Below are 21146 nucleotides of genomic sequence, written 5' to 3'. Positions count from 1 at the left end.
TGGGAAGGAAGCACATTTTTGCAGGAAGCCATGTTTCCAATCCCCCAAGTGTCTGTCTGCACTTCCAGTGAGGAATCAGTCAAGCAGACAGCAGGATTAGGGCTGTGTCAGCCCGTGCAAGAGAAGAAAAGAGGGCCCCATATGGACCTTAGGGCCCTGAGTCCTGGGAACAAAGACTGTCGGGCAGACCCTTCTCCTCCTACTTCCTCCCAGGAGAGAACTGCTAAAGCAAGGCTGCCACAAATAGGACCCTGGCTTTGGTGTTTACAGCATAAGCCCTGCCCAGAAGGAATTAAAAAGCATGAGAGGAGAACTATATAAAAATACAAATCCGAGTGGGAAAGAACTAAAGGAGCCAAGAATGCTGGGGTGGCGAGATGCCAAGGAGCTTCTGCCCGACCGCCTCTTGGCACACGGGGGCATTTGTAATTCCAGATGATAAAACCGTGAACAGCAGTCATGACCTGAACTCAGTGACCCAGCTTCCTCCACGGGGGAAATGCAAATGTATGCTTTGTTGACCCATACTGGTCAATCGGCCAACCAGATTTGCATCTTGGGGGGGCAGACACTGGTAGGTGGCTCATAGACCCCCCAAATGCCCCACTATGAGATCCTCAAAGAGCAAACTGCTTCCCCGAATGGCTGTTAGCAATGGACAAAAGCCACCTCTCTTCAGACAGGCAGGTGACCCCAGGCATATGGAGTGCCTTCCCCGGTTCCCCAGTACCACACTTTGAGTTGGCAGATGGTGGAGGAGAGAAAAGAAGGAAGGAGGAACCACAGGCACCGAAAGCTAAGCCACAGAGAGAAACGCACCTACTCAGAATCCCCCCCAGACTCAAACATGGTTGAGGACACGAAGATCAAGATGAGCTGGAATCAGTCCCTGGAGACCTCACGCGCTGTCAAGAAGCAGGGGTTGTAGGTTCTTTTGGAAAACGGCAGCCCACGGACCTGTCAAGCATGTCTGTCAAGCATGGTTTTCTTTCCAAGCCAATCGGGAGGAATGAGATGGCATTGGTAGAGCTGGACGCTGCCCCGTCAAGCTCGGGTGGGTGTGCAGGAAGGGAGATTTGCCCAAGGTCACAGCCATCTGCTCTGTGCTCTCCACGACCTCCAGGCATCGACCCATTCTGTTTTTTCTATCATCTTCCTCCCAACCTCAGCCCAGCCCTAAATCCACACTCCCCCATTCTTTTTTTTTTTTTTTTTTTGCGGTACGTGGGCCTCTCACTGTTGCAGCCTCTCCCATTGCGGAGCACAGGCTCCGGACGCGCAGGCTCAGCAGCCATGGCTCACGGGCCCAGCCGCTCCGCGGCATGTGGGATCTTCCCTGACCGGGGCACGAACCCATGTCCCCTGCATCGGCAGGCGGACTCTCAACCACTGCGCCACCAGGGAAACCCACACTCCCCCATTTTTACAAAGCGCTGGCTCCCCGGCCCCATGCCTCCCCCAGTCTTGTCCTTCTGCAGTTTCCCTGCCCCGGCCCAGCACTGCGTCCTTTCCCGGCCCCTGCTCCAGGGCTGCACAACATCATTGGAAAGCACTTTCTAACTGGAGCCCAACACAATTCAAGTGGGGAGGAGGACGGGGTGAAGGCTGCTGCATTTGTTATTCCTTCTTAAACTCCCTAAAGCAGCTGATCTAAGTGCCTTCCCTCTCTCCTGCCACCAAGCCCACTCCCAGCACCCTTTCTCCCTGAACATGGCCTTTCTTCCTCCTTCACCAAAAGACCGTTTGATTCCTTTCTGCAGGGAAATCTCTCTTTCCCTTCCTTCTCTTTCGCTGTGCCTCTCCCAGCGAGGAAGTGCCCTTTCTTGCAAAGGCTACCCCTTCCCCCCCACTCCGCAACGCCATGCTCCACCACGCCTTCCCTTGCTTACATTTCCAATTTCCCAGTCTCTATCAGCCCCTCCCACTCAGCCTACAATCAGGCTAAGTCACCATGCTTCCCTCTTGGGTCCTATTCTTATCTTCCTCCCTTTTCCTTCCCTTCCAAGTGCATTGAAATAGGCACTGGCATTTCCTCTGCTTCATAACTCAGTCCCTTTTCACCCCTTAGAACCTTCCTCATCTCACAGGGCTCAGGAATGATGGTCCCAGGCCCGTAGGGGAGACCTTTCCTCGTTCCTCAGCCCCCTGACTGCCACGCAGCATTTGACCCTTTTGTCTACCAGCCCCTTCTCCAAATGCTCTCATTTTTCCTGCTACTCCACCTTCCTGAGTGTCCCACCTGCTCTCTGATCACTCCTGTTTGGTCGTTCTTCACTCTTTCTCCCTCACTCCCTACATCTGAGAGCTCCCCAAGGTCCCAAGTCAGTCTTCTTCTCAAGCCAGGCTCATTGCTTCACCTTTTTGCAGAAGACCCACAATCTGTCCCTGCAGCCCTGCCCCCTGACCTGAGCCCCAGCTCCTCAAGTTGCCTGTGGATCTCAGACATTCTAGCCAAGCATATTCAAAATGGCACCAATGCTTTCCTTCAACACAAATCTGTGTGGACCAGATGCCAGGCAATGCGCGAGCACCAAACATACAAAGACTAGTAAGATCCAGTCCTTTCCCTCAAGGCCTTCATAATCTAGTGAAAGAGATAGGCATATAATCAGGTGATTGTAAAACAATACGGAAATGCAGAGAGAGAGACACACAAAAGATTATGCATGGAAGAGAAGCACTTAGGAGGGAGTCAGGAAGAGTTTTTGAAAGATAGGATGCCTAAATTGAGTCCCGAAGAATAAGTACGAAAAGATAACTATGAAAAATTCTGAGAACATAAGTAAGCAGAACTTACTGATCATGTGGTATTGATTGATTTGTACTTGGCAGAGATGCAAAGAAGTCAAGCACGACACCTGAGATTCTGACACCATTCTCCCTGGTACCCAGTGCTCAGAATCTCAAAGCCACATTGACTTCTTCCTTCACGCCTTCCAACCCATAGCCTAGTTCAAGAAATTATACTCACATTGTCTCTAAAGCCATCCTTACTTTGCTTTCCCACTGCCATCCTCGTAGCTCAAGCGGCCATTGTGTTCTCGCCTACTTTTCACTCCCCATCATCTTAACCCTGTTGCTTCAGTCGCTTCCCTGGGGAGCAACACTCATACCTTCCTCCCCTTTGGTCAGAAATCTTCAGTGCATCCCTTCCACTCTTTGTCAGTCAAAGCCCTCTACAATCTGACCCTAACCAATCATTCCAGTTTCTCCATCTTTCTTTCTCTCTCTCTCCCTCTCTCATCAATCTGTTACCTGTTTGCTCTATTTACTCTCTCCTGATGACTCTCCCATCAGCGTGTCTCTGCTTCTACACTGGAATTCTCTCTCTTCCACCCCTAACCCTGCCTAAGATAACCTTGTTCTCCTTGCAGAATAATATCATACCATCTTAGTGAAATCAAGACCCTCTATATTGTTTGTATAAATAGTGTGTTTATATAGGATAGACAAGATGTAAAAACATAGTAAGAGCTGGCAAGAAATGAGTGCTTACCCTTCTAAGCCCTAATGAATTGACAATCCTTTGAGGTGAGTAAACTTTTTCCCATTTTAAAGATGAGCAAACCAAGGCAAAGAAAGGTCAATAACTTGCCTTATGTCAAGCAGGGAGTAAGTGACAGAGTCAGCATGTGGACTCAGGCAGTAAATTCTGAACCACTGTGCCTCTTGCCAAGAAGATGGGGCGGCGGCAGGGGTGGGGGACAGATCGTAGGAAAGAGCTTTCATTTTTCACTTTATGCACTTTGGTATTGTTTGAAATTCAAAAAGGGTATGTGTTGTTTTTGTAACTGGGGGGGAGGGATGGAGGGAAGAAAAAGGAGGGGAGAGGAGAGGAGAGGAAGGGAGGAGAAATAAGAAGAGAGAATAAGGGAGAGAGGGAAGGAGGAAGAGAAAGAGAATGGGAGGGAGATGCAGATGCAGAAGCAGATGCAGATGCAGATGGAGGAAGCCAGGGGGCAAGGAGAGGGAAGAGAGAGGGGCTATTTTTGACTCCCATTGCTGCTGCAGCAAATTACCACATACTTAGTGGCTTAAACAATAGAGATTTATTACCTTACAGCTCTGGAGCTCAGAGGTCCAAAATGAGTCAGCAGGACTGTGTTCCTTCTGGAGGCTCTAAGGGGAAGAATCCATTTGCTTACCCTTTCCAGCTTCTAGAGGCTGCCTATAGTTCTTGGCTTATGGCCTCCTCCTTCGTCTTCAAAGCCAGCAACGCTGTATCTTCAAATCTCTCTTTAACTCTGACCCTCCAGCCTCCCTCTTACAAGGACCTTCATGATAACATTTCAGGCTCACCTGGATAATCCAGGATGACCTCCTCATCTCAAGATCCTTAATTTAATCGCATCTGCAAAGTTTCTTTTGCCACATAAGATATTCACGTGTCCCAGGGATTAACACGTGGACATTTCAGGCGGTGGGGGCATATTATTCTGTCTACAGGGAAGGAAGGAAAGAAGGGAGGAGGGAGGGAAGAAAGAATAAGTTCTATCCAAACTTTAGGATTCCTCTTCCACGACATTTGTCCTGATTTTTCAACTGGATACTTTCTCTTCCAACTTGGGGCCCCAGCTGTCCTTTGCTTCGGCTCCCTTGCGGCTCTGAGAGAAGGTAGCACGTAAGCTCCTTGAGGCAGGAACCGTCCCCTTCTCCTCCTGAATTCCTCTGCAGCCACGCACGGTGCCTCGTGCAAGGCGCAGGCTCAACAGTATTTGTGGCACTGGATTGAACTGTGGAAAGCACGGCTTCCCTGCCTGGACCTGCCCTCACGACCTCGGCCGACAGCCTCAAGATGAACTGCCTGATGAATAACGTTGCTGAGCCTGGCCAGGCTGTGCCTTTCAGAGTGTGTTTGGGTTTGCTTTGCCAAGCGCAGTTGATTGCCCCTGTCACTCACTTTTCAAGAACCTGAGCTGCCAGCACAGGCAGGCAGAACCACCTGACTGCAGTTTGGAATCGCAGAGGCTGCCAGCGCGCCGTGGCTTCGACTCACCCGCCTGTAAGTGACAGGAAACATAACGCTGGCTTCCGAAGCTGCCAACGGCAAGGCTGCGGAAGCCCGGGGCAGAGCTGTCCCCATCTACCTGGATGGTTCCAGGCGGCCTCTCCCCACCTCCACCCCAAGTCCCCCAGCTTAGCTGGTGCTGGTGATGTTTTAATAAAGATGTTGGCCATGGAAAACAAACTTATGGTTACCAAAGGGGAAAGGGGAGGGAGGGGTAAATTAGGAGTTTGAGATGAACATATGCACACTACTATGTATAAAATAGATAACCAACAAGGGCCTACTGTATAGCACACAGATCTAGACTAAATATCTAAAATGGAAAAGAATCTGAAAAGGAATATGTATATACGCACACATATATATATAACTGAATTACTTTGATGTACACCTGAAACTAACCCAACATTGTCAACCAACTACAATAAAAATTTTTTAATTTTTAAAAACTGAAAAAGAAAGGTATTGGCTATGGGTGCTCGGAGGGTGTCCACAGTCTTTTTGTTTGTTTGTTTAAGGAGTCAAGTATATACAGACTATCAGAAACATTAGATCCAATGCGACTGTGAACCTTCACACAAGGAGTCTCACCAATACTGAGGCCACAGATGTCTGGTTTGAGGCAGCCTGGAATGCAGCCCCGTAATGAGTCCCAGGGAGCAGCCCCGAGGCCGTCACCCAGGCAGTTGGCCAAGGGGGCTTCCATCTTTGGATGGGACCATCAGGAAAGCCCCATGGCGTCCGGGACAACCCGACAAGGAGACCCAGTGCAGTCCCTGTGACACAGGGCACGGCCCCCCAGAGCAGTCCCAGCCCAGGAACGAGGATGCCTGGCTGCGAATGTGTGGTTCTTGTCTGCGCTTCCCTCTGGCAGCCTCCCTCCTTGTCCCCCATGGATGGTGGGGTCCTGTCGCCTGGGGCTCCCTGCTTCACCCTCTCTCTCTCTCTTTCAGTCGTTCTCCCCCTCCAGCAACACATCCTCCAGACACCGGTGAGACACCCAAAGTGAAATGAGGAGACAGTGAAGAGAAACCTGATCTGGGAGCAATGAGTGTGATGAAGGTCTAAAAGCAACATACCCTCGTGTGTTTGTGAATCACCACTCATTCATTCAGCAAATAGGCACTGAGTGCCTGCCATGTGCCCAGCGCTGCTCTGGAGCTACGAAACAGTGGTATATGAAACAGACACTGCTCCTGTCCCTGCTCCTGCCCCTGCCGCTGCCCCTGGGGAAGGGAGACAGAAATAAATAAGATAAGTAAGTAAAATAGACAACATTCAAGACAGCAATGAGGGCTTCCCTGGTGGCACAGTGGTTAAGAATCCGCCTGCCAATGCAGGGAACACAGGTTCAAGCCCTGGTCTGGAAAGATCCCACATGCAGTGTAGCAGCTAAGCCCATGCACCACAACTACTGAGCCTGAGCCCTAGAGTCCACGAGCCACAACTACTGAGCCCACATGCGACAACTACTGAAGCCCACGCACCTAGAGCCTGTGCTCTGCAACAAGAGAAACCACTGCAATGAGAAGCCTGCACACCGCAATGAAGAGTAGCCCCCACTCACCGCAACTAGAGAAAGCCCGTGCACAGCAACAAAGACCCAACACAGCCAAGAATAATTAATTAATTAATTTTAAAAGACAGCAGTGAATGCTAAAGAAAAATATGAAGCAGAGAAGGTGGGTAGGAAGTGTGGAGGGAGCTTTGATTTTAGCGGCTGTGGCCAGGAACAGGTGAGTTCCCAGTGGCAGCCCTAAGAGAATGTTTTTAGAGTCCATGTGAAGCCATTTCACTTTCCAAATCCCTGAGTCTCACTGGTCCTAAGACTTTGCCTTTCCTCTTTTGCCTTTCTGCCCAGTTTCATGCCCACTCTACTTATGCCCGCTGCCTGGGAGCTCGCATATCTAGATTTTAGTAACTGAAACTACAAACACCCTGCACTATTTGTAGAAAAGCCCTCCCACCTGGTCTGAGGATGATTCCCAAACCCAGAGAAGCCAGGTGGCAGATGGAACCCCCCCCCCCGCCTCTTCAGATAACCTACTACGAGCCCAAAGCGAGGCAAGGCTGGATGCGTGGAGGTGCTCACCACAGCACTGAAAAACTGGCACAACTAATATCCAGCAACAGGAGCCCAAGATGCTTGAGTAAACTAGGCATCTGCTCAATAAACTATGAACTCACCATTTTATATAGTAACGGGATTTCTCAACCTCAGCACTATTGATTTTGGGGGCCAGATGATTCTTTGGGGTGCAGTGTAGGATGTTTAGCAGCAGCCCTGACCTCTATCCACTAGATTCCAGTAGCATCATCCCCTAGTTTTGACAACCAAAAACATCTCCTGATATGGCCAAATGTCCCCTGCCAGGCAAAATCACCCCCAGTTGAGAATTAGAAAGGCCTCGGTGATGGTCTCGGGGCTGCCCCCTGGGACTCATTAGAGCTGCGTTAGAAATATGAAGGCTATGTCAAAATATAGAAAAGCGAATAAAAAATTAGAACAGTGTGACAAAGAACTGCTTCCTGATACATGAGTTTATTTCCACCATCTTACAAAGGAATACAACTAAATCAAATCTTGTTATACACTTAATGATTTGCCTTTTTAAAAAAATAATAAGAATATTATTCTTGGGCTTCCCTGGTGGCGCAGTGGTTGAGAGTCCGCCTGCCGATGCAGGGGACACGGGTTTGTGTCCCGGTCCGGGGAGATCCCACATGCCGCGGAGCGGCTGGGCCCGTGAGCCATGGCCGCTGAGCCTGTGCATCCGGAGCCTGTCCTCCTCAATGGGAGAGGCCACAACAGTGAGAGGCCCGTGTACCACAAAAAAGAAAAATTGTGTCTCCGCCCCCGAACTTTCTAGCCAAATTTCATGCTTGTTTCAAAGGTGCACAGCAGCTCCCACTTTATAGCTGACCCACGTGTTCACAAGTTACGTCTTTTCTTCCTACGTGTCAGCACAGTTGGCTGTGGTTGGCTGGAACAATCAAGTCTTTGCTGATGACTAGGGGTAAAAAAAATGGAGAAGCACAAAGCATAACCGAAAATCTAGGTCATCTCTCTTGTAAAATACTGCCTACTCCTTTTCAGTTAGCAGGGCACCTAAATGCCCGCCTCTTTCCTGTCTCTCACTCATCTCAGCATGACAGCCACCATCCTCAACATCCACCAAGCAGGCATAATTCTAGATCGTCATTCTTCAGAGTCTTGACAAAAAGAGAGGGATGCGTTCCTCATAGCTGGGTTCCTGACTAAAAATCTATCTCTTTCCAAGTTACGAGACATTGGAGAAACAGATAAGGCCACGCCTACCCAGAGGAAGCCACCCAAATCCCATGCGTCCTGTCTGAAAACCCCATAACACTATCCCTGCATTCGTTTAAGAGATACACCCAGCAACCTGCAAAGCAAGCGCACATTCTTCCTATGTGCATGGCCCATCAAGTCTGATCACTTTCTCTGGTACCTTACTTATGCTCTTAATTCTCATCCAACACAGCATCTGGCAGAGGTGACATCCTATGTATTGGCAGTGAATTAAGACAAGGAGGCAGGTCAAAGCAGGCCAGTGAAAGACAGGAGCCTGATGGCTTGGGTTCAAATCCGACCGTTGGTTAGTTATCTAACTCTTTGTTAGTTATCTAACTCTGAACAAAGGATTTAACTTTTTTGGCACGTCAGTTTCTTGACCTATAACTTGCAGATTGGAATGGTGATGACGGTGATGGCGGTAATGGTGACGATGATGGTGATGATGGTGGTGGTGGTGATAGTGATGGTAACGATGATGATGGGATAGTTGAGAGGAATAGTTAAAATAAACCAGGCAAAGCCCATAGCTTCTAATAAGCACTCGAATGCTGTCATCATTAGACCAATGCAACTTCAAAGCCAGTCCCTGCCACTGAGCTGCTGTGTGATCTCAGTTTAGTCACCAGCCTTCTCTGTAACTAGTTCCCCAGCTGAGAAGTTGCAATCCTTATTGCTTTGAGTTGCCATGAAGAAAACTTTATTACAATTGTGTTTAGGCTCCCTACAATGAGCTCATAGAGCACACCACCTCATTGTCGCTCTGAGGAGCCCTGAGGAAGGCCAGCGGTCAGGGTCAGCGCCAGAACTCTGCTTAAACACAGAAAGTTCCTAATAAACGCTGTCAAAGCTTAGCTGGAGAAGAAATGCAAAAAGGAGCACAAACAATGTATTGCTCTGTCTTCCACATATAAGGAGCCTTCTGATACCACAGAGTCAGAACAATCGCCTTACTCAAGAGAGGCTCAGTGGGTTTCACTGTCATGGTTGACCAGTTACCGTGTCCCCGCCTGCCCCTCGGGTCCCTATAACTTCACATAGTGTCTATCACCTTTGGGCCTACAGACCATCCTTCTTTCAGGGAGGGACAAGTTTGGGGGCAGGTACCAAATCCATGCAGGTGTAAAGAGAGAAATCACAATGGAGTTACTCCAGCTGTGGGTGAGCACGCGGCATTTCTGCCACAGGTCCCTCCACAGCTTGGCCTTGGAAACAAATGTGGTGTGGTTTTAATCTAAGCTTACCCCTGGATGCACACAAAATATAAGTTGTGCCACTTCTGCTCTCTGATTCTCAGTCCCCTTTACTGCTCCGGATGAGCTAAGTCCTCCCTGTATCATGTCACATGACCCTTGGAGTGACAGTCAGGTCATGTGATGCCTTTGGGATGCAGAGGGAGGGGCTACACCCCAGCAGCACGCTGTCCTCCACTGAGAATGAAGGATGGAAGAATCTGCCTCGGCTTTCCCCAGGGAGTATCTCCCTCACTGGACTGTCAGCTCCATGAGAGCAGGGACCATGCCTCACTTTGCATTCCCAGCACTTAGCACAGTGACCACCACATAGCAGGTAAATAAATGAACGAATAAAACTGAATGAATGAACAACTCTGGGAGGCAGGTCCCAACCACTGCCACTTTATTTTTTTTTTTTTTTAATTTTATGTATGTATGTATGTATTTATTTGGTTGCACCGGGTCTTAGTTGCAGCAGCTGGGCTCCTTAGTTGCAGTATGCATGTGGGATCTAGTTCCCTGACCAGGGACCGAACCCAGGCCCCTTGCATTGGGAGCATGAAATCTTAACCACTGTGCCACCAGGGAAGTCCCACCACTGCCACTTTAGACAGGACACTGAGCTGGATGTGAGGAAGAAAAGTGACTTGCCAATGATTACACAGCTAGTAAGTAGCAAAGCTGAGACCTGAACTCTGTTCTTCTGATGCCAAATCAAATAAAATATCTCTGTCACTACACAAAGTATCACTTTTTCTGAGAGGCTGGTGGTATATGACTAAGTGTGAAGAAATAGAAACACTGACAGCTCTTTCTCTCTAAAAATAAAAGTTCCAGACTCGGGCATTGAATTTGTATCAATACACTCAACATAAAAGAATTTCCTTCTAAGAGGCTGTAGTAAAGGCTCAAAAGGATTCTTTCACTCAACCATCATGTCTCCTTTTCTGACTTTATAGCCCCTCTCCTTGGCAGGTCGGGGGTCCGTTTCTCTGTAGTGCCTTGCTTCATTTCCCTCAAAGCTTAGCTGAGAGCCCAGCTCCTGCACCAACTTCAAAAAGAACTTTGAGCTTCCATTAGCCACAGGAGGCAGGTACACGATGAGAAATGGGTCCCGCAAGGAGCACAGGCTACCGGGAGAGCTGTGTAGGCAGAACAGACATTGAGGTGACTTGGGTACTGCCTGGACCCTTCCTGAGCAGACAATGACATCAGAGTAACTACTATCCAGAAAGCAATGGGGTGATTTCCCGGCTGCTATCTCCTAGATATGGGAAGGGGTGGGACTTATTTGTAGAAACATCTAGATAGTTACAAGCATGTAGAAAGAACAATGACAAGGCAATCAGGAGACCCTCATTCCAGCCCTGGCTCTGCCACGAACCTTCTGAGCGGCCTTGGACAAATCTGTTCTGCTCTTAGTATGCTGGTTTTCTCTTTGGTAAAATGAGGGAGTTGGGATAGGATGGCCTTCAAGACTCCTCTTCCATTATTATAATACCCGATATCTGCCCTCATGTCGGGGGGCGGGTAGAAATATCACTTCTTTAAACTTCAGAAAAGAGTGTTGGTATCAAAGTGAATTGTTGAATTATTAAGAACTGAATTATTTCTATTGCTTCTGGGCGAGCTGGAAACTTTCTAAAACTATCACCGATCTTGATTTTTTACATTCATGGGAAACTAGGGAAATATGAAATATATAGATCAAACCTCATCTAGACATTTCTTCCAACTTCCTACCCAGAAAAGTACTCAGGAGAACAAAGATATGTAAAACATGAAGAATCACCTTCCAGGTGGGCGGACAACATCAGGAACACGGATGCTGACGCCGGCCAGCCAAGTCCTGGCAGAGGTGAGCCCTTCCAGGAACCCTGGGCCAGGAAACAATTTGCCTGTGGATAGTAAGCCTCCAGACTTTGTATCCCGTTTGCCCACATTTCTGTAAAACGCTCTGGTGGATTGCAAGCTACATAACTTTAAGAACCATGTCTTTATGTCAATCCCAATCTCCCAATTCATCACACCACCACCCTCTAATATCTATAAAATGGATAACTAATAAGAACCTGCTGTATAAAAAATTAATTAATTAAAAAAAAGTATGATGAGTATACTGGCATTTCATACACAGTGCTTTCAACTTTTCTGTATGTTTGAAAATTAAAATAAAAAGTTGGAAAAACGAATAAATAAATAAATTTAGCCAAAGAAGCATAAGACTTGTACACTGAAAACTATAAAAGATGGTTAAAAGAAATTAAAGGTATAAATAAGTAAAAGACAGCCCATGTTTACGGACTGGAAAACGTAATATTGTTAAGATGGCAATACTCCCCAAATATAGCTACATATTCAATGTAATTCCTATCAAAATTCCAACAGACTTTTTGCAGAAATGGATAAGCTGTTCCTAAAATTCATATTCAAACTCAAGGGACCCCAAATGGCCAAAACAATATTGAAAAAGGACAAAGCTGGTAAACTGACACCTCCCAACTTCAAAATTTACTACATAGCTACAGTAATCAAGTGGCACTAGCATAAGAACGGATATAAGCCAATGGAGCAGAATCAAGAGTCCATAAACAAACTCAAATATCTACGGTCAATTAGTTTTCAACAAGGGTGCCAAGACAACTCAATAAGGAAAAGATAGTTTTTTTCAATAAATAGTGCTGAGACAACTTGATAGCCACATGCAAAAGAATGAAGTTGGACCTCTACCTCACACCATATACAAAACTTAATTCAAAATGGACCCAAGACATAAATGTAAGAACTAAAATAATAAAACTCTTCTTATTTATTTAAAAAAAAAAAAGAACCATGTCTTACTCTGCTTTGCATCCTTGAAAGACGACTGCCTTACAAATGAAGCCGGGGCTCAGTTTATCAAAGTAATATTTCTGAGCACAAATCTCATTGTGGAACTTCTTGACATAAAATCAGTACCCGTGTACTCTCTGTCCATTTCACAACTTCCTTAATGAAAAGAATCACTTGGGGGAAATGGTTACAAAACAAAAAATCCTTTCCCCCGCCAAATTGCCAGGCCCTCTGAGCGAGAATCTCCAGAGAAAAGACCTGGAGCTCTGTTTTTGCTTCGCGTTTTATTTGTTTTCTTTATAAATCCCCACTCTCCAAAATGGTTTTCATCATCCGGTTTTCTCATCATGAAAAACTGGACACGGCTTCCCTAGAGAAATAAGAGTAACGACATTGATTGCAACATCATTTTTGATAGTATAAAACTGGAAACAACCAATACCCCCATCAATAGGGAAACCGATTAATAAAATGTAGTATTCATAAAATGGAATTCTGTGCAAGTTAAAATGTATAAACTTGACCTATCAACATGGACAGAACCAAGTTGAGGGGAGGAAAAAGCAAGATACAGAATGATGTGTTACAGTATAATATAATACTTCTGTGTGTAACATGTGTGCTTTATATGAACCTAAAGGATAAATATCAAATGGATGATCATTGCTTTGGGGAAGGGTGGAGAGAAAGGAATTAGAGGTGTTGGTTAAGGGGGCTTCCCATGTATCTGTAGTGTTTGATTTCTTTTTTAAAAGGCTAGAAAAAATATGGTGAAATGCTAATAGTTTTTAATTCTGGGTGGTAGGAATACAAATACGGGTGTTTTATACTTTTTTTTAATTCTCAAAATTAAAAACAAAGTATAATCTCTTTAACATGACATAGAAACTCTCTCTGATCTAACTCCTGCCCTGAATCATTTCCTGCCCTTTCCCTGTGCACACTCTACATTCTCCAGTTGTACAAAAATACTTCCTGTTCCCCCACACTGTGGTGTGACCAGCTCCCAGGACTCTGCCCATAAGATTTCCTTTGCCTGTCCTGCCTCCCAAGAGCCCCCCATCTGCTAGCGATGTTCTTGTTCATCCCTCAATGCCCAGTTTTACTGCCACCAGCCCTGTGAAGAGCTCTCCATCCTGCTCAGACAGAAGCGGGCGCTCCCTTTGATCCTCTGGCATAGATCTTATTCTTTGAATGTTCAACATCCAGCCCAGTGCATGGCATACAGTCTGTACCCTGTTAAACCCTTTGGTTGAATGAAGGGATGAAATGGAAGATTCATATAGTTCCTATAAGCAAGACTCATCTGCATAGATACACATTAAATGCCAATTAAAAGAAACGAAAATATTTCAAGGACACGAACCCCACTCATCCTTAACGATTTGTGCAACAGATAAGACAAAGGCAAGAGAAGGCGGAGGTAGCCATCTTCAAATATATGAAAGGCTGTGAATGGAACTTTGAGAATAATTGCTCCATGTCCACCAAGCACTGAGATAATGAGTTTAAATTATAGCCGGAAAGATACCGATTAGATATTGAAAAGAACTGAATAAGAGCAACATAGGGCTTCCCTGGTGGTGCAGTGGTTGAGAGTCCGCCTGCCGATGCAGGGGACACGGGTTCGTGCCCCGGTCCGGGAGGATCCCACATGCCGCGGAGCCGCTGGGCCCGTGAGCCATGGCCGCTGAGCCTGCGCGTCCGGAGCCTGTGCTCCACAACGGGAGAGGCCACAACAGTGAGAGGACCGCGTACCGGAAAAAAAAAAAAAAAGAGCAACATAAAGTAGAGGGAAAATACATGGTTTTGGAGGCAGACAGACCCGGCAATAAATCCCAACTCTTTTCCTCAGTGGCTGGTTAACTCTGGACATGTTATTTCATCTCTCCAAGCCCCAGTGTCTTCATTTCCAGGATGGACAAAGTAATACCTACCTTACATGTTACTGTGAGCATCAAAGGCAGAACGTGTAAAACCCTTGGCGCACAGTGGTTACTTCCCTTAAATCATCATAGACCTAAAATAGGAAATCTCTCTCTTGCAATTTTTGAGGTTAGATGGCGTAACAGTTGGTTAGTAGTAATCCTAGCTCGAAGCAGGAGGATGGATTCCAGGAACTCCACAAGGACCTTGGATCCTTCGGATCTATTGTGTCATAGAGGGACTTCCCTGGTGGTCCAGTGGTAAAGAACCCACCTTCCAATGCAGGGGACGTGGGTTCGATCCCTGGTCGGGAAAACTAAGATCCCACATGCTGCAGGGCAACTAAGCCCGCGTGCCACTGCTACTGAGCTCACACGCCTCAACGAGAGAGCCCACCTGCTGCAAACTACTGTGCCCACGCACCCTGGAGCCCGTGCACCACAACTACAGAGAGATAAACCTGCACGCCACAACTAGAGAGAAGCCCGTGCGCCACAACGAAGAGTCCATGTGCCTCAATGAAAGATCCCACATGCCTCAACGAAGATCCCGCCTGCCGCAACCAAGACCCGACGCAGCCAAAAACAATAAAGAAAAATAAATAAATATTGTGTCATAGAGCCTTCAGGGCTACTCAGGGAAAAGGGTCTTAAACTCTCCTTTGGGAGTTAAGCCACAGAACTATGAGGTCACTATTTGAGCTACCTGTTATTTCTGTGGCCAGGTATTCTGCAATGGTGTTTTTCTTTCCTCTCTTTAAAAAGAGATGTCATTTGTAGTTCTGTTAACAGCCTAGGCTAAACAGTTTAGCACCTCCATTTTAAAGGGAGATACTTAAATTGTCTTTTTAAACCTTCATTGTAAAAGGTAATAGTTAAACTGTCTCCCTTCAGCCCTAACATCAACACCTTCCCTAGCTCTTGCCCTGATAATAGGCTCTGAGATTGTGCTCAGACTGCATTTCTCCTTCTCCTCTTCTCCCAGTTGAAGACAGAAATGTGGACGTGCTCAAGACTCTTCGAGATTCTTTTCTGTTCCAATCCGTTCATACTCAGCCCCTAGAAGAGACCTGATCTGATTCTAGCAGCCTCTGTTGATAACGAGACCAGTCTTTACTATAGCTTACTCTAGATGGAGAGTGTATCTCTTGGACAACAAGATTAGAATTCAGCCCTGATTTGAAAAATACATGATCCACAATCCATAGGGCCAGCAGAGCTAGTCTGAAAGGCTGAGGTGCCACCCACCCCACCACAACTCTCTCCCACCCTCTACTCTGCCCTTTGTCATCTTCCATCTCCCCTCACCTGCCCCTAGTAGAATGACAGAGCGGTGTCTTCTCCAGAACTCCCAGCATTATGTTCTGCAATTAATACAGCCTTTCCCCCATGGAATCATGGCATCATTTACACTTGGCCTCTCAACGAGCGACAGAGAAGGTGGTTATTGCCTTCATGGGTTATGACAGGATTCAATACATAAGGGAAAAAATGTCATAATAGCTTGATAAAGGCACTTTGTAAAACACATGGAACAAGTAATTTAAAAAAAAATGCTCTAAATGAAGATTCAGTTCAAAGGGAAGAATGCCTTTGGGTTTTTTGACAAAACAAAATATTCCAAAATTCAACTGTTTAATGGGGCTTTCCCCAAAGCTCTAGCACATATTAATTCTCATTTCAAGGCAGTATGTTTACGTTATTTCCAACCTACTTTCAATGGTAGGTAATTAGGGAAACTAAAAGTGCATATCTTATTGCTTAATTTAGAGTCTACCACTTTGTTTCTAGGCCTTTCTTGGGATGTGTTTTAATGATACAGAACGATGAAAGGGTCTTATTCAACTTTAACTGCGTGAGAAAGGCAGTGAACAAAAATCAGTTTACGTATTCTGATTTTTAAAAGAAACCTTATCTTATTATTTTAAACACCAGCGTTTACACATCCAAGCTCAGCTCCTGGATAATAAATTGCACCAGAAGTTCTCAGAGCTCCTGACATCATCGTTCCAGTCATTTCTCTGAAGTCCGTACACTTGTCCCATGATTCCCACCAGCGTCACCAATAAAAATTGTCTTGAGTGGCCATCGTGGAAGCCACAAGTGTTTATGGAGCGTCTTTCTATCTAAAGAGATGTAAGAATCCACATCAGAAACAAGAACAACGGTGTAGAATCATAAGCTCCCAGCGTTGGCAGAGACTTAGAGCAGAACTACGCAACACAAATACAATTCAAGCCCATACGTCATCTCACATTTTCTAGTAGCCCCATTTTTTTAAACATGAAATTAATTTTAACAATTTAACCCAACATTCGCAAAATGTTATTTAATGTTTAATTAATATAAAATTATGAATGAAGTATTTTACACTTTTTTATATTAAGTTTTCAAACTGATGAGTATTTCACTCTTGCAGACATCTCCATTTGGCTTCTATATTTTCAGTGGTTAAAGTTAAATGTAGTCTTATGAAAACAATGAAGTAATTTTTGATTGTTAGTTTTGGGGTTTTTTTTTAATTGAAGTATAGTTGATTTACAATGTTGTGTTAGATTCTGGTTACAGCAAAGCGATTCAGTTATACATGTATATTTTTCAGATTATTTTTCATTAGAGGTTATTACAAGGTATTGAATATAATTCCCTGTGCTATACAGCAGGACCTTGTTGTTTATCTATTTTATATATATCAATAGTAGTTTGTGTCTCCTAAACCCAAACTCCTAATTTATCCCTCCCCCTTTCCCCTTTGGTAGCCGTAAGTTTAATTTCCATGTCTATGAGTCTGTTTCTGTTTTGTAAATAAGTCCATTTGTATAATATTTTAGATTCCACATATAAGTGATATCACATGATATTTGTCCTTCTCTGTCTGACTTACTTAGTATGATAATCTCTAGGTCCATCCATATTGCTGCAAATGGCATTATTTCATTCTTTTTTATAGCTGAGTAGTATTCTGTTGTATATATGTGCCACATCTTCTTTATCCATTCATCTGTCTATGGACATTTAGGTTGCTTCCATGTCTTGGCTATTGTAAATAGTGCTGCTATGAACACAGGGGTACATGTATATTTTCAAATTACAGTTTTCTCCAGATATACGCCCAGGAGTGGGATTTCTGGATCATATGGCAACTCTATTTTTAGTTTTTTAAGGAAACTCCATACTGTTCTCCATAGTGGCTGCACCAATTTACACTCCCATCAACAGTGTGGGAGGGTTCCTTTTTCTCCACACCCTCTCCAGCATTTATCGTTTGTGGAATTTTTAATGATGGCCATTCTGCCCGGTGTGATGTGATACCTCACTGTAGTTTTCATTTGCATTTCTTTGATAATTAGCAATGTTGAGCATCATGTGCCTATTGGCCATCTGTATGTCTTCTTTGGAGAAATGTCTGTTTAGGTCTTCTGCTCATTTTTTGATTGGGTTGTTTGGGGTTTTTTGTTATTGAGTTGTATGAGCTAAAACAATGGAGTTTTTAATTTAATTGTCTTCCTCTAGCTTTATTGATGTATAATTGGCAAATAAAATTGTGCATATTTAAATTGTACAAATTGATGACTTGATATACACACGCATTGTGAAATGGTTACCACAATCAAGCTAATTAACACCCATTACCTCACGTATTTACCCTTTTGTTGGTGAGAATGCTTAAGATGTACTCTCAGTCAATTTCAAGTATGTGATACAATATTATTAACAATGTCGCCATGATGTACCTTAGATTTTTGGAACTTAGTCATCTTATAATTGAAAGTTTGTACCCTTTGACCAAAATCTCCCATTTCCCCCACCCCCACCCCCTGGCAACCACCATTCTACTCTGTTTCTATAAATTTAACTTTTTTAAAGATTCCACATATAAGTGATACCATACAGTATTTGTCTTTCTCTGTCTGGCTTATTTCACTAAGTATAATGTCCTCCAGGTTTATCCATGTTGTCGCAAACAGCAACATTTCCTTATTTATGGCTGAATAATATTCTATTGTGTGGATATATATACCATGTCTTTATCCATTCATCTATTGGTGGGCACTTAGGTTGCTTCCATATTTTGGCTATGGTGAATAATGCTGCAATGAACATGGGAGTGCAGATACCTCTTTAAGATACCTGTTTTGTCTCCTTCAGATATATACCCTTAATTAAAATTTAAAATTCAGTTCTTCAGTTGCACCAGACACCTTTCTAGTGCTCGGAGGCCACATGTGGCTAGGCTACTGTACTAGAGTACAGCTCTGGAGGTCTTAGAATCCAGGGCCACTTGGTGCAGGAATCTTAACCAAGGTTTCGCCAGGACCTGACCCTGCCAGTAATGAGGTTCCCACTCTTCCCGCAAAGTGGCCCAGCCCGTTGTCAGCTCAGGTGGGCAGAAAGTTCTTCCTCATGCTGAGCTGAAAACTGCTGCCCTCTTATTTGCATCTTCAGATCCCAGCTCTGTTTTCCACAAAGTCTCTCCCCTCCCTGAGTGGCGGGGGGTGGGGGGGGAGTTGATGGGAGGAGCCCACACAGGCTCCAGAGGCCAGACAAGCCCAGGTCAGGTCTTCTGAGGTCCCCAAGGGCACCATGTCCATTTAAAAGGAGTCAGGCTTTCTGAGAAAGCCCTCTTTCCCAGCCCTGTCCCCTTGATCAGGACAGAGGGGAGGGTGGAGAAGAAGAACAGTTAATAACAGCTTTTCCCTGAGGCAAAGCAACTCTGCTTTTTCTTGGCTCACGCCATACATAAGGCAGCTGCAGAGCAGTGACCCTAAATGTTGCAGGAAAAGATCCCACATAAAACTGAACATACTTAGTACCTGGTACTGGGAGATTTTCAGAGGAAGCAATTCTGAAGAAAAGATGAGCAAAGTAGGGTGAAACAGTTAAACTTCAATACATACATAGATAATAGTTTTGCATAAATGAGGTCACCTGATAAATGCTGTTATCACAGATGCCTTATCCCACCTCCTATCGGCATCCTCAGCGCATTCTCACACACTCCAACCTCTGTAAATCGTTTTAAGAACTCAGCATGTGCCCTAGATTTTCCTCTGAATTTATATAATCTGGTACAGCCCTTTATATACCTACACACAGAATTTGTACCTTTCTTTCAATTTGAAAGAAACAATTATGCAGCGGATCCAGGGAGGTGCACTCGTTTATCTTGGGAAACATTCAGTCGCCACCCATTACTTTGCTCACTTCCTCTCTCCCATCCCTGCCGTCCTCCCCAGATCCAGGCAGCAGTGATACCCCCAAAGACACAGATGTCCTTTAATACCACTTGTCTTCAGGGAGGGGGTGGGAACTATGCTCCCCAAAATGTTTCAGGCATCAGTGCCTGAAGTACCACCGGAAATCATGGGGAAGGAAATGTTTCCTTCATCCATTTTTAATTCCTGCAGCTCGTAATGACATTCTTTGGAAAATAAATACTTAACCACCTTACCTTAGATTTTTCAGACCTGAGGAGGGCGGAGATGTAAAGCTTTCAGCTAATAGCTTAGCTTATTCTGGTGTCATTTCTTTCACTTCCTCTCGGCTGGTTATTTATGATTTAAATTTTTTGCACCCTGGTGCTTGGCCTGCTTTCCTTGGGAGGATAATTAAGAAGAAGAATTTAGATGTTCAAGCACTTTTTACCATTGGGCTGGAGGCAGTCGAAGTGTTTAGGGGGGAGAGAGGAAAATATGAGAGAAAAGAGCAAACAGTACCTCAGTCACCACCAAGACCCCAGAATGAAATCTATTATTTCTCTAAAGTGCATTAAGGTGTTATTCTTGGCATATGGGATGGCGCAACCTATTATTCTAACACTCAGTGAATTCTGTTAGGCAAACAACTAAGTGACAGGACTCTTGTGTGTGGACAATTTACCATAGAACTCATCTGTGACCAAACAGCCCTATAATTGAAATGGGATCAAGGCTCTCCAAAGTGTGTGTGCCCTACAGCTGACCCGGTCTTGTTCCAAGTCCAAGGACATGTAAGACAAATGGGATCAGAATGGAAGCCAAAGTAAAAATGGAAAAATTGCTGCTTCTGTTACATAAAGAAATTGGTGTTTAATTAGACAGGGGCCATGAATTGCAGCCTCCCAAATAAAATAGAGGGGAAAGAAAATAAACTTTCTCCATGAGTGACTCTTCCTACCCTTGAAGACAGTGATAACGAAACTGACAAATACACCTCGCAGGCTGGCTGCAAGAATCAAATCGATTTGTTTAATAATTTAGGAATCACTTCCAGCCATCTCTCCCATTAAAATCTGAGGGGCCATTGTATTCTCTATTTCCTTGGTTCCCTTCCCTTCTCTTAGTTATGCCTCACTGGCTTTAATAAATAAGTAATACAGAGGGGAAAAAAAACACTTATCTGGAGTGCCTCGACTTCGCCTTCACCCTGCAGGGCTCTCTGATTCTTTTCTACCTGAAATAAATGGAGTCGGGAGCAATCTTTTCTCCCCGTAAAGGCTGAGACAGCAAGGTTGGACCCCTAAGAGTGGTGGCAGCAGCCCCGGAGCCCAGAGCACTGCTCCATCCCAAAGAAGAACTGCAGAATAAATAACAGGATAAGGCAAGCTCGGAGAGGCAAGGGCTCATTCCAAAGGCAGAGCGTGTGTGCACAGGCAATGTCCCTCCTAGTTAAATGGCAAGAAACCACGGCGACTAGTAGGGGAATTCTGAGGGCCTCAAAGTAAACTGTGATTATTTGTAGTTTCTTGCTCAAAAGCAAGGGCTACTGAACCCAGCTGCAGTTATATTTCCTCGTGATGCTTTGAAGAAAATGGGAAAGAGATTGCTATTATACAGTAGGTCTCAGAAAGC

The sequence above is a fragment of the Delphinus delphis genome, chromosome 18, assembly GCF_949987515.2.
Source record: "Delphinus delphis chromosome 18, mDelDel1.2, whole genome shotgun sequence".
Taxonomy (NCBI): domain Eukaryota; kingdom Metazoa; phylum Chordata; class Mammalia; order Artiodactyla; family Delphinidae; genus Delphinus; species Delphinus delphis.
The sequence above is the reverse complement of the archived record's forward strand: the minus strand, read 5'-3'. Positions refer to the sequence as shown.